The sequence below is a fragment of the Rana temporaria genome, chromosome 8 (genome assembly GCF_905171775.1).
Source record: "Rana temporaria chromosome 8, aRanTem1.1, whole genome shotgun sequence".
NCBI classification, from domain to species: domain Eukaryota; kingdom Metazoa; phylum Chordata; class Amphibia; order Anura; family Ranidae; genus Rana; species Rana temporaria.
The window spans coordinates 2,735,785-2,750,616 of record NC_053496.1 but is presented as its reverse complement, the minus strand read 5'-3'; the positions used below and the strand labels follow the sequence as shown (position 1 = coordinate 2,750,616).

The following is a 14,832-nucleotide window of genomic DNA, read 5'->3' as shown; positions in this document are numbered from 1 at the left end:
ATTTTAAACTGAGATCTTCACTGTAGAGGCCCGTTGTCTGCCGCCATTTGCTGATTCCTCTGAGGTGATGGGCTTGATAAGCTTTCACTAAATGTATTTTGCATGAGCTCTCCAATAGACTGTCTCATCTTGTCCTTCATATCTTTCCCCATGAAGACGTAGAGAATCGGGTTGATGCAACTATTGAACTGGGCCAGAGACTACGAGAACATATCCAGGATGAACACTACTTCATTTTGAGTGAATATCAGGACTACCCCCATGATGTGGTAGGGGGCCCAGGTCAAAGGGAAGCACACAGACGCTTTCCCCGACTTGTTCATTCCCCGACTTAGTTGGGGTAGGCGGTACACTTTGGTGGGGGGTGGGTCAGCCATGCCCTGTGACCTTTGACCTCTGGGAACCCGCCTTCTGACCTTTGAACTTTGGGGGAGGTCCCTGTTCCAATTCCTGAGTCCTAGCCATATTCTTCAATGGGAAACCCTAACCCTAACCCCCTAACCCCAGCACACATCCTTCCCCCTCCAATCCCTTAAGTCTGGCAGAAATCCTATCCCCTTTCACAATCCCTTCATCATCTAACACAAATCCATTTCCCTCCCAATGAACCCGGGCAAAACTCCTCTTACCAACTCCCTCAATCACCCCTCCCTCCATGAATCGACCCCAGCAGAAGTCCTTGTTGAGAGCCCCTCCATCCCACCCCTTTGGGGTAATATGCCCCCCCCAGTGCAATTTTCCCTCCCTGAAACCCTTAAACAGACCTCAACACATGGGGCCATTCATCCTCCAGTTCCTCCTCCTCCTCCTCCTCTTGTGTGTAAAATGCGTCAGAGCTGAGGAGGAGGGGCCTAGCTTCCCCCTCTGGAGTGTATTTTTGATACCGGAAGCCAGCAGGAAGAAAAGCCAGTTGCTACAGAGGGGGAAATCACAGTGCTAGGGACCCCCCTCCCCCCGGGCACTAGCACACCCCCGTCCAAGAGCTGGAACTTGTTTTGGCACTGGTCTCCGGGACTCAGCCCGGATCTGCGGGATGCCCAGGATTTTATTGAAATCCCAGGATGGTCCTGAAGAATCCGGGATAATTGGGAGGTATGATTTTGCGCCCCTAAGAATTTTGCACCCCCGGGGGGCAACCAGCCCCAGTTTGCCCCATCCGTGCTACGTCATTGTGACGGTATTGGTATGATATCCCCGTCAAGCATTCCCTCCTCTCCATACAAGAACATCACAGAAGCATCCATACATGAGGCAAGGCTTAAGGCTGGAACAACACAGACTTTTAATAGTAAAAAAAACAGAGCTTATATGTGGTTACAACTGTTACAATGACAAATCTCCGCCCCCCTTACACAGTGGGGGGTCTTCAATACAGCTCCCTTGAAATAAAGATATTTCTTTGAACTAATCAGTATCTAGCCGGTTCGGCTCCGCATATAGAGAGATAATTACCACAATGAAGCAATCAGCATAATTAACATGAGCCACTTATCTAATCACAGTAACCAGTAAACACAGGGCTAGAACAATTAACATTTGAAACAGGACTGGCTGCAGAAGGGCAAATACCATTAACAGCCTTAAACAAGCAGGGAGGATTAACCTGAAGCATATAGGTAAAAAGTCCTTCACAATGGCCCCCCTTTTTCTCCCTGCTACGGCAAACCCGGTTGGACCTTCCCTGGTCCAGTAGGGTTGACGGGTTCAGAGCTTTTAGTCCGAGGTTAACTCCGTTTGGCGTGACTGACCTCCCTTGGCAACTGCTTCCGACTTAGGTATGTCACCGGGTCGTCAGATCACACGCCGGTCAGTCCCCAAGTCTTTGTGCGATCTGCAGAGTCACCAGAAGTCAGTGTGAAGACGGCGAATGGGTCTGTGCGCCGCCGTCTAGGTGTCCCGCCATGGGAGGGGCAGGTTATGGCTCTGAAGTGACAATCACAGGAGATTCATAAAAAGGAAAAGTTATATTTGTTGAAATGCTGTAGCACTGGTGCTCAGAGTCCGGGGGGGGGGGGAAGGGACTCAGAGCCCCATAAGGTCAGCCACCCCCTGCTCCCTCCGCAGCCGCCGGTTCTCCTCTTTGAGCTTCTCCAGCTCCATCTCCAGTTCATGGAGCCTGGGGGGGTCAGCCCGCTGTGACCTCAGGTGGTTGTTCTCCTCCTCCTTGCGGCTTATGCACTCCTCCAGCTCTATGTACTCACGGATCAGCTCCTGCTTGCTCATGTCCTGCAGGCTCTCCACGTGGTCCTTCATCATCAGGAACTGGGTGGTGGTGTAAGGGGCCACCGGTGGGCCCTTGGCGAACATCTCGGCCCGCATCTGGGGCGCCCGCTGCGATTCCATCTCCTCCAGTCGCTTCTTCTCCTCCCAGGTCCGCTGGTTATATGACTTCCAGGACCTCTTCTTCTTGGAGGGTAGCTGGCGGTTCCTCTTTCTGCCCAGCTCCCTCCAAGGCCCCTCCGGCTCATGGCTGTTGCCCATGACCAGCTGACAATGGTGTTCCCTGTTGTCCGTAATAACAGATTGTACCATGAGGGCTTCGTAAGGGGTGCCCAATGGTTCTTCCTGACCCAGCTCCTGGGGATCCCAAGCCGAGTCTACACAATGGGCTGCTGCTGGTGGGCGGTACCCAGGTTGAGACCAATTTGACCTGGTGTTGTCATTCATGGGGCAATTCTGCTTGAAGTGACCCAACTGTTTGCACCGGAAGCAGCGTTGTTCATTGTCCTCCTGGCGTGGGTAGCGAGGGCTAGATGTCATCGGTCTGTTAGGCGGTTGGTATCTAGCGGCTGGTGGGTGTGAGGGTGCCGTTGGTCGTGGAGGTTGTACCCGTGGTGTGACCTGGTTTGTCTTGCGAGTATCCGCTTATTCATCCGCCAACTTCGCGGCCTCTGGTAGAGTCATGGGCCTGCGATCTCTCACCCAACCGGCCCTTTGTTTAGAATGTTTTGAGACCCACTGATCTAACCCAACAAAAAAAGTCTACAGATCCATCTGAACATTCAAGCAGAAATCGTCCTTTAATTATCTTGGCACTAATTGGCATTTTAAACTGAGATCTTCACTGTAGAGGCCCGTTGTCTGCCGCCATTTGCTGATTCCTCTGAGGTGATGGGCTTGATAAGCTTTCACTAAATGTATTTTGCATGAGCTCTCCAATAGACTGTCTCATCTTGTCCTTCATATCTTTCCCCATGAAGACGTAGAGAATCGGGTTGATGCAACTATTGAACTGGGCCAGAGACTACGAGAACATATCCAGGATGAACACTACTTCATTTTGAGTGAATATCAGGACTACCCCCATGATGTGGTAGGGGGCCCAGGTCAAAGGGAAGCACACAGACGCTTTCCCCGACTTGTTCATTCCCCGACTTAGTTGGGGTAGGCGGTACACTTTGGTGGGGGGTGGGTCAGCCATGCCCTGTGACCTTTGACCTCTGGGAACCCGCCTTCTGACCTTTGAACTTTGGGGGAGGTCCCTGTTCCAATTCCTGAGTCCTAGCCATATTCTTCAATGGGAAACCCTAACCCTAACCCCCTAACCCCAGCACACATCCTTCCCCCTCCAATCCCTTAAGTCTGGCAGAAATCCTATCCCCTTTCACAATCCCTTCATCATCTAACACAAATCCATTTCCCTCCCAATGAACCCGGGCAAAACTCCTCTTACCAACTCCCTCAATCACCCCTCCCTCCATGAATCGACCCCAGCAGAAGTCCTTGTTGAGAGCCCCTCCATCCCACCCCTTTGGGGTAATATGCCCCCCCCAGTGCAATTTTCCCTCCCTGAAACCCTTAAACAGACCTCAACACATGGGGCCATTCATCCTCCAGTTCCTCCTCCTCCTCCTCCTCTTGTGTGTAAAATGCGTCAGAGCTGAGGAGGAGGGGCCTAGCTTCCCCCTCTGGAGTGTATTTTTGATACCGGAAGCCAGCAGGAAGAAAAGCCAGTTGCTACAGAGGGGGAAATCACAGTGCTAGGGACCCCCCTCCCCCCGGGCACTAGCACACCCCCGTCCAAGAGCTGGAACTTGTTTTGGCACTGGTCTCCGGGACTCAGCCCGGATCTGCGGGATGCCCAGGATTTTATTGAAATCCCAGGATGGTCCTGAAGAATCCGGGATAATTGGGAGGTATGATTTTGCGCCCCTAAGAATTTTGCACCCCGGGGGGCAACCAGCCCCAGTTTGCCCCATCCGTGCTACGTCATTGTGACGGTATTGGTATGATATCCCCGTCAAGCATTCCCTCCTCTCCATACAAGAACATCACAGAAGCATCCATACATGAGGCAAGGCTTAAGGCTGGAACAACACAGACTTTTAATAGTAAAAAAAACAGAGCTTATATGTGGTTACAACTGTTACAATGACAAATCTCCGCCCCCCTTACACAGTGGGGGGTCTTCAATACAGCTCCCTTGAAATAAAGATATTTCTTTGAACTAATCAGTATCTAGCCGGTTCGGCTCCGCATATAGAGAGATAATTACCACAATGAAGCAATCAGCATAATTAACATGAGCCACTTATCTAATCACAGTAACCAGTAAACACAGGGCTAGAACAATTAACATTTGAAACAGGACTGGCTGCAGAAGGGCAAATACCATTAACAGCCTTAAACAAGCAGGGAGGATTAACCTGAAGCATATAGGTAAAAAGTCCTTCACAATGGCCCCCCTTTTTCTCCCTGCTACGGCAAACCCGGTTGGACCTTCCCTGGTCCAGTAGGGTTGACGGGTTCAGAGCTTTTAGTCCGAGGTTAACTCCGTTTGGCGTGACTGACCTCCCTTGGCAACTGCTTCCGACTTAGGTATGTCACCGGGTCGTCAGATCACACGCCGGTCAGTCCCCAAGTCTTTGTGCGATCTGCAGAGTCACCAGAAGTCAGTGTGAAGACGGCGAATGGGTCTGTGCGCCGCCGTCTAGGTGTCCCGCCATGGGAGGGGCAGGTTATGGCTCTGAAGTGACAATCACAGGAGATTCATAAAAAGGAAAAGTTATATTTGTTGAAATGCTGTAGCACTGGTGCTCAGAGTCCGGGGGGGGGGGGGAAGGGACTCAGAGCCCCATAAGGTCAGCCACCCCCTGCTCCCTCCGCAGCCGCCGGTTCTCCTCTTTGAGCTTCTCCAGCTCCATCTCCAGTTCATGGAGCCTGGGGGGGTCAGCCCGCTGTGACCTCAGGTGGTTGTTCTCCTCCTCCTTGCGGCTTATGCACTCCTCCAGCTCTATGTACTCACGGATCAGCTCCTGCTTGCTCATGTCCTGCAGGCTCTCCACGTGGTCCTTCATCATCAGGAACTGGGTGGTGGTGTAAGGGGCCACCGGTGGGCCCTTGGCGAACATCTCGGCCCGCATCTGGGGCGCCCGCTGCGATTCCATCTCCTCCAGTCGCTTCTTCTCCTCCCAGGTCCGCTGGTTATATGACTTCCAGGACCTCTTCTTCTTGGAGGGTAGCTGGCGGTTCCTCTTTCTGCCCAGCTCCCTCCAAGGCCCCTCCGGCTCATGGCTGTTGCCCATGACCAGCTGACAATGGTGTTCCCTGTTGTCCGTAATAACAGATTGTACCATGAGGGCTTCGTAAGGGGTGCCCAATGGTTCTTCCTGACCCAGCTCCTGGGGATCCCAAGCCGAGTCTACACAATGGGCTGCTGCTGGTGGGCGGTACCCAGGTTGAGACCAATTTGACCTGGTGTTGTCATTCATGGGGCAATTCTGCTTGAAGTGACCCAACTGTTTGCACCGGAAGCAGCGTTGTTCATTGTCCTCCTGGCGTGGGTAGCGAGGGCTAGATGTCATCGGTCTGTTAGGCGGTTGGTATCTAGCGGCTGGTGGGTGTGAGGGTGCCGTTGGTCGTGGAGGTTGTACCCGTGGTGTGACCTGGTTTGTCTTGCGAGTATCCGCTTATTCATCCGCCAACTTCGCGGCCTCTGGTAGAGTCATGGGCCTGCGATCTCTCACCCAATCTTTGACGTCCGTCTGGATGTGATTGTAAAATTGCTCCAGGAGCATTAGTTGCAAAATGTCCTCTGCGGTGGTGGCCTGGCTGCTGTTAACCCAGTTAGAGGGCGACAGGGACAACTGGCATGCCCATTCCGCGTAAGAGTCTTTCGTGGTTTTGCGCGAGTCCCTGAACTTCTGTCGGTGGGACTTCTTTAACCCTGGCGTAGCTATGGATATCCTGATCTGGCACGGTCCGGAAAGCATCAGAAGCTTTGCCTGACAGTTTGCCTGACAATATTGCAACCCACTCTCTTCTAGCTATTCGGTGCAGGTTACATTGTCGCTCAAAATCCGCCAGGAAGTTATCAATCTCACAGTCCTTTTCATCAAAAGCTTTAAAAGCGCTAAACGGAATCTTCCTTGCGTCTGCTGTGCTGTACTCACTCTTTGGAGAATGTGCGGCTGCTTGTTGGACTGCTGCCAGTTTTAACTGTAGTTCTGCGTCCCTTATTTCTTTAGCCTCCTGTAGCTCCATCACTCTCAGCACCACATCCGGCGTTGGGTTCGGGCCGAACCACGCTAGCTTCTCTCTCATTAGCTTGTTGGCTGGTGATTCCTCCTCCTGAATCACTGGTGTCTCCATCTCTTGTACTGCTGGCGTTGCTGTAATCACGTTCTCCTGGTCTAGCTCCATTAATTCTGCTATGATGACCCGCTTGGTTTTGTTGCTAGCAATCCTTCCACGAACTTCCAGTAGTTCTTTTAAGCAGGGTGTAGCAGCCTTCCATTCACTGTTCCCAGTGTCTGCTTGGAGTCCTGGTGTAAGGGAGAGTAGAAGGGAAGATCCCGCTGCTGCCAACCAATTTGTGACGGTATTGGTATGATATCCCCGTCAAGCATTCCCTCCTCTCCATACAAGAACATCACAGAAGCATCCATACATGAGGCAAGGCTTAAGGCTGGAACAACACAGACTTTTAATAGTAAAAAAAACAGAGCTTATATGTGGTTACAACTGTTACAATAACAAATCTCCGCCCCCCCTTACACAGTGGGGGGTCTTCAATACAGCTCCCTTGAAATACAGATATTTCTTTGAACTAATCAGTATCTAGCCGGTTCGGCTCCGCATATAGAGAGATAATTACCACAATGAAGCAATCAGCATAATTAACATGAGCCACTTATCTAATCACAGTAACCAGTAAACACAGGGCTAGAACAATTAACATTTGAAACAGGACTGGCTGCAGAAGGGCAAATACCATTAACAGCCTTAAACAAGCAGGGAGGATTAACCTGAAGCATATAGGTAAAAAGTCCTTCACAGTCATTGGCTCCATTATAAACATTACAACCTCAATAATACTTCAATACTAACCTCAAAATCCAGTGCTCAATAAAGAGAAAAGCTGATACAAAAAAGGAGGATGTTTCGTGCTACACCTAAAACCAATCCAAGCAAAAATGTGCAAAAGGTAAAAAAAAATGGGTCCAAATGATGCGAGTATCAATTCCCTTCCAAATGCCTCATTCAAGTCCAGACCTGAAGAACAAAACGTTGAAGTACTTTCCAACGTCTACCAAGTTATTGAACGTTCTGAGCTCTACTAGTGTATGGCCAGCTTTTAGGCTTGACGAGAGGAACCACTGAAAGCAGCGGGCCACCAGGAATCTAGACGGTCTTCTGAGCAGTCCACCAGGAGTGTGTCGGAACAGACCACCGAGAATCTAGACGTTCTTCTAAGCAGGCCACCAGGAATCTAGACGTTCTTCTGATCAGTCCACCAGGAATCTAGACATTCCTCTGAGCAGTTCACCAGGAATCTAGAAGTTCTTCTGATCAGACCACCAGGAATCTACAAGTGTGGCTGATCAGTCCACCAGGAATCTAGAAGTTCTTCTGATCAGTCCACCAGGAATCTAGAAGTGTGGCTGAGCAGGCCACCAGGAATCTAGAAGTTCTTCTGATCAGTCCACCAGGAATCTAGAAGTTCTTCTGATCAGTCCACCAGGAATCTAGAAGTTCTTCTGATCAGTCCACCAGGAATCTAGAAGTTCTTCTGATCAGTCCACCAGGAATCTAGAAGTTCTTCTGATCAGTCCACCAGGAATCTAGATGTTCTTCTGATCAGTCCACCAGGAATCTACAAGTGTGGCTGATCAGTCCACCAGGAATCTACAAGTTCTTCTGATCAGTCCACCAGGAATCTAGAAGTGTGGCTGAGCAGGCCACCAGGAATCTAGAAGTTCTTCTGATCAGTCCACCAGGAATCTAGACGTTCTTCTGATCAGTCCACCAGGAATCTAGACGTTCTTCTCATCAGGCCACCAGGAATCTAGACGTTCTTCTGATCAGTCCACCAGGAATCTAGAAGTTCTTCTGATCAGGCCACCAGGAATCTAGACGTTCTTCTGATCAGTCCACCAGGAATCTAGATGTTCTTCTGATCAGGCCACCAGGAATCTAGAAGTTCTTCTGAGCAGTCCACCAGGATTCTAGAAGTTCTTCTGATCAGTCCACCAGGAATCTAGAAGTTCTTCTGAGCAGTCCACCAGGAATCTAGAAGTTCTTCTGATCAGTCCACCAGGATTCTAGAAGTTCTTCTGATCAGTCCACCAGGAATCTAGAAGTTCTTCTGATCAGTCCACCAGGAATCTAGAAGTTCTTATGAGCAGTCCACCAGGAATCTAGACGTTCTTCTAAGCAGTCCACCAGGATTCTAGACGTTCTTTGGATCAGTCCACCAGGAATCTAGAAGTGTGGCTGAGCAGTCTCCCGTACGAGAGGTTTTATTCCCTTTGTTTTTAGCGAGTTTAATTGAAAGCTCCAAGAATAGAATATGATGATTTGGGAACAACCCAAGGCAGTGCAAAGCTTGCCAACACTAAATCTCATAAATACAAGAGAGCACACGTCTATGGGATAGTATTCCGATTTCCCACACTACCTTCAAAGTCCTTCCACCTGCTTCAGGAACACCTTCTAAGGACAAAAAAGTGTCCACATCCACAATACATGAAGATTAAAGGATGTTTATTTTCGGTGCCAAAAAAAAAAAAGTATGTTCTAGCATTCCTGATGAGCAATTAATAGAATATACAGCAATCTTAATTAAAATTCTACTTTCACAAAGTGTATAACATACAATTGCAACGCATACACTATATTGCCAAAAGTATTGGGACGGCTGCCTGAACACAAACGTGACCCTTACATAGTTTGTCAGGTGGAAAAAAGACACAAGTCCATTCAGTTCAACCACAAAAAATAATAATAATAATAATAATATCATACAATCCCACATACCCACAGTTGATCCAGAGGAAGGCGAAAAAACCCCCAGCAGAGCATGAGATCCAATTTGCTACTGCAGGGGAAGAAAATTCCTTCCTGACAATAGAAGATTATGGGGCCCCTGGGCTTACAGATGACCACTACGTGAGGCAGTGCAGAGGCTGGGCAGCTAAAATCTCAGGCATTTCACATCAAACGCATGTCGGTTTCGGACATATCAGGGACAGATGTAAAAAAAACACAGATTTTTCCATACTGTCCCTGGTTTTACTGAGCCTGGCAACCCTGATGGGGCCCCCTAGTGGCATGGGGCCCTCGGGCAGTGTTGAGTGCCTCAATGGTCAGTCCGCCCCTGACTCAGAAACACGCGGAAATACTCCGTTCCCAAGTGTTACCGAGCATTTCCGAGGGTTTCTGAGTTCAGAAGTATTTCCGAGACTCTCCAGCACCCCCCCCCCCACCACCTCTGGCCACATGCGGTATTGCATGCCATAGAAAGTCAATGCGGAACCAATTTTCTTAGTTTCCATTGACTTCTATGGGAAAACTCGCTTTGATAGGCGAGTGCTTTGGATTGCAAGCATTCTCCTGGAACGGATTATTTGAGGTTCCGCTGTATATATATATATACAACTGACATTTAAATGTATCCCTAATAAAAAAAAGAAAGTAGGGATATACCAGATTTGTGAACAAAGTCAAACAAATAAACTAATATCATTGTTTAAATAAGATATTAAAATAATTAGTATATAAAGTAGTATTCTCATCTTATAATAAGCACCAGGATGTTATTCATCATTTGAATAGTGGGGTGGATTCAGGTAGCTTTGCCCCTTTTTTTTTACGGAGGCGCAGCGCACCGTTTTGCCGCTGCGCCTCCGTAAATTTCCTGTGATAGGCGCGATTCACGGAGCAGTAGCTCCGTATATTGCATGTGCGCTCCGGAAAACTGCCCGGCGTAAGGGCGCGTAATTTAAATGATCCCGTAGGGGGCGTTGATCATTTAAATTAGGCGCGTTCCCGCGCCGAACGTAGTGCGCATGCTCTGTCGGGAAACTTTCCCGACGTGCATTGCGGCAAATGACGTCGCAAGGACGTCATTTGCTTCAAAGTGAACGTGAATGGCGTCCAGCGCCATTCACGATTCACTTACGCAAACGACATAAAATTTAAACTTTGCGACGCGGGAACGACGGGTATACGTAACATTGGCTGCCCCTGCTATTAGCAGGAGCAGCCTTACGCGAAACCTGACGTACGCAAACTGCGTACGCAGGGCTCGCGTAGGGTTGTGAATCGGCGTTAGTATGCAATTTGCATACTCTACGCTGACCACAACGGGAACGCCACCTAGCGGCCAATGTAAGAATGCAGCCTAAGATACGACGGCATAAGAGCCCTATGCCAGTCATTTCTTAGGCTGCAGTCAGTGTAACGAGGTTCCTGAATCAGGAGCATTCGTAACGCCGGCGCAGGTAAGCAATTGCGCTGCGTAACTATGGTTACGCAGACGCAATTGCTCTTTGAATCTACACTAGTGTTTTTAAAGTTGTACAAGATAAAAATAAATAAATAATAATAATAATAATAAAAATAAAATAAAAAAAGTATTAATTTTCATACGGATACAACACTTAAAAGCAAAACGATAAAGAAAGTGAGACAATTTAGGGACCCAAACAGGGTAGGTAAATAAGTATAAAATATAAGGTGCCACTAGATGGCGGCCCGCGGTCTGCGTCCGGCCCGCGTGAAACTTCTCCCTGGACCGCCAGGCCGCCAGTGTAATTGTCAGCCTTGGTTTGCTGGGACCGCGGGTTTCCCCAGCAACCAGTGAGTGTTGTGTGTGTGCGCCCACCTCCTGCTCCTCACCGTGGGTTTCCCCAGCAACCAGTGAGTGCGTGCGCCCACATCCTGCTCCTCACCGTGGGTTTCCCCAGCAACCAGTGAGTGCGTGCGCCCACATCCTGCTCCTCACCGTGGGTTTCCCCAGCAACCAGTGAGTGCGTGCGCCCACCTCCTGCTCCTCACCGCAGGTTTCAGAGTTGACACGGGAGCCGTGAGTAGGGGCATCACGTCACATGCGTGCCCCCCCACCCCTGCTGCTCGCGGCTCCCCTTGTCCTGGCTCTCTTTTCTAGTAGGGGCGTGGCGTCACATGCGCGCCCCCCTGCCCCGCCCCGATGCTGCTCCCGGTTCCCGGGTTCTGGCAATCCATATCTCGCAGCTTCCGCCCATAAGTTATTTTAGTTGTGCCCTCCTGCATGCAAGGTATGTGGGCCACGGGTTAACTACTGGGCCCACATACTATTTTGTTAAATAGTTAGGCTGATAGGCACCTTTTTTTATGTTAAGGGGCACTCTGATGGGTATATTTTATATTAAGGGGCACTCTGATGAACACATTTTATATTATGGGGCACGCTGATGGGTATATTTTGTCAAGAGGCACACTGATGGACACATTTTTTTGTGCCCATCAGAGTGCCCCTTAACATAAAATGTGCCCATCAGCGTGCATATTAAAAATATACTGTATTTATCGGCGTATATCGCGCACAGGGCAAAATCGTGGGTGCGCAATATACGCCGATACCCGCTTTCCCACGCCGAGTTTTGAATACTGCGCCGACATATACCGAGCGCAGTACACTCGGGTATAGTCGGCCAGTCTCGGCTTCTTCCGTGCTCACGTCCTGGACGTACAGGACGTGAGCGCGACAGTTGCCGAGCCTGCCCGAGTGTACTGCGCTCGGTATATGCTGGCGCAGTATTCAAAACTCGGCGCGGGAAACGAGCAGGGAGGACGCCGGACCCGACGAAGAGGACACCCGAAGCCGCAGACGGACGCCGGATTCGCCGATGGACGCCGTGCAAGACACCAAAACTGTAAGTACAAAAAACTATTTTTTTCCACAGGAATGGGGGCAACTTTAGGAGTGCGCGCTATACGCGGGAGCGCGCTATACCCCGATAAATACGGTACCCATCAGCGTGCCCCTTAACATAAAATGTGTCCATCAGAGTGACCCTTATTTTATGTTAAGGGGCACGCTGATGGGCACATTTTATGTTAAGAGCAACACCGAGGGGCACATTTTGTATTAAAGGGCACTCTGATGGGCAGATTTTACGCTAAGGGGCACGTTTTGTTGTGCCCATCAGAGTGACCCTTAACATAAAATGTGCCCATCAGAGTGTCCCTTAACATAAAATGTGCCCATGGGCAAATTTTATGTTACTGGGCACGCTGCTGGACATATTTTATCTTAAACGGCACTCTGATGGGCAAATTTTATGTTAAGGGGCACGTTTTGTTATGCCCATCAGAGTGCCCCTTAAAATAAAATTTCCCCTATCAGAGTGTCTCTTAACATAATAGGTCCCCATCAGCGTGACCCTTATTTTATGTTAAGGGGCACACTGATGGGCACATTTTATGTTAACTACTTAAGGACCGCCTCCTGCAGATATACGTCGGCAGAATGGCACGGCTGGGCACAAGCACGTACCTGTACGTCCTCTTTAAGTGCCCAGCCGTGGGTTCCCCCGTTCTTCACAGTGGCAGCTTCATTGATCGTGTGTTCCCTAATATAGGGAAACACGATCAATGACGTCACACGTCCAGCCCCGCCCCCCTACAGTTAGAAACACATATGAGGTCACACTTAACCCCTACAGCGCCCCCTAGTGGTTAACTCCCAAACTGCAATTGTCATTTTCACAATAAACAATGCATTTTTATAGCATTTTTTGCTGTGAAAATGACAATGGTCCCAAAAATGTGTCAAAATTGTCCGAAGTGTCCGCCATAATGTCGCAGTCACGAAAAAAATTGCTGATCGCCGCCATTAGTAGTAAAAAAACAAATAATTAATAAAAATGCAATAAAACTATCCCCTATTTTGGAAACGCTATAAATTTTGTGCAAACCAATCGATAAACGCTTATTGATTTTTTTTTTTTACCAAAAATATGTAGAAGAATACGTATCGGCCTAAACTGAGGAAAAACATTTTTTTTATATATATTTTTGGGGATATTTATTACAGCAAAAAGTAAAAAATATTTCATTTTTTTCAAAACTGTCGCTCTATTTTTGTTTATAGCGCAAAAAATAAAAACCGCAGAGGTGATCAAATACCACCAAAAGAAAGCTCTATTTGTGGGGAAAAAAGGACGTCAATTTTGTTTGGGAGCCACGTCGCACGACCGCGCAATTGTCAGTTAAAGTGACGCAGCGCTGAATCGCAAAAACTGGCCAGGTCCTTTACCTGCCTAAAGGTCCGGGTCTTAAGTGGTTAAGGGGGACTCTGATGTAAGGAGGCACTCTGACGGGAATGTCTGATGTAAAGATGTAAAAGGGCACTGTAATGGGGACACCTGATGTAAAGGAGCTCTTTTTGTTTATTTTACATAAATGCTCATATAACATAAAATAAATCATTTAACATTTCTAAAATAAGCTTAAATTGCCGGATAATATTTGGGAAACTCTGCAAATGTTTACATTTTGTTGGTTATTTTACATAAATGCTCAAACAAAAAAAAAAAACATTTCAATAATTATTGGATCTATTCCCCCCCCCCCCCCCCAAGAAGAGATGTCTTACAAAATAAAGTTATTAATATTCATACCGATACAAAACACACAAATGAAATAAAAAAAATTAAAGCAAGCCAACTCAGTGATGAGGCCCAAACTGTGAAATGGAAGGCGATTCAAGTATTAGGTGCCATTTAAAGTATTTTTTTTTTTTTTTACCCGGGTGATTGTTGAAAATTAAAATTGATACAAATATTATACATTTCTAAAATGAGCTTGAATTGCCGGATAATTATTGGGGGAAACTCTGCAAAATATTTACAAATGTGTTTCTCTTTTTGTTCATTTTACATAAATGCTTGTATAACATAAAACAAAGTATTTTCCATTTTTAAAATAAGCTTAGATTGCCGGATAATATTTGGGAAACTCTGCAAATTATTTTGCTTATCTTACATAAATGCTCAAAAAAATCATTTTTTTTTTTACTTTTTGATAATTATTGGATCTTTTTTCCCCCCAAGAATTGATGTCTTATAAAATAAAGTTATTATCAAAAACCTTTGAAATATTAGATTGGTTTGGTAATGTCCTACCTTATAATCAGCAGATCGTGAGAAGTCTTCTTCTCTTCTCTTCTTCTCTTCTCTTCTCTTCTCTTCTCTTCTTCTCTTTTCTTCTCTTCTCTCCTCTTCTCTTCTTCTTCTCTTCTTTTCTCTTCTCTTCTTCTCTTCTCTTCTTCTCTTCTTTTCTCTTCTCTTCTTCTCTTCTCTTCTTCTCTTCTTTGACAGACGGCGAGAGTCCGAGTCGCCTTCTCAACACTTAAAAATTGTTGACGAGTTGTTTTGCCAACGAGCTTCCTCCTGATAAAATACGATCTAGGGGGGTTTCCTTCCTTGGCAGATTTTATCGTGGATCTTCTATAGAAAGTGAGAAGAGTCCATATATTGAATCACTGTGGTCTCTGGGGGGGGGGGGGGGGTTCAGTAAAGCAACGGTCAACATCATCATCATAAATCCGTGGGAAAATGTCTTCTT

The 14,832-nt window shown here is 47.7% G+C and overlaps 1 protein-coding gene across 1 annotated transcript in view; it reads right to left on the bottom strand.

Annotated features, from left to right (window-relative positions):
* Nucleotides 1-14,446, bottom strand: part of LOC120946628 (C3a anaphylatoxin chemotactic receptor-like) — a 52,324-nt gene extending 37,878 nt beyond the window's left edge. The window contains exon 1 of the mRNA XM_040361211.1: nucleotides 14,391-14,446. The gene's annotated coding sequence lies outside the window, so the exon portion shown is untranslated. The remainder of the gene's footprint in view (nucleotides 1-14,390) is intronic.
* Nucleotides 14,447-14,832: the final 386 nt, after the last annotated feature.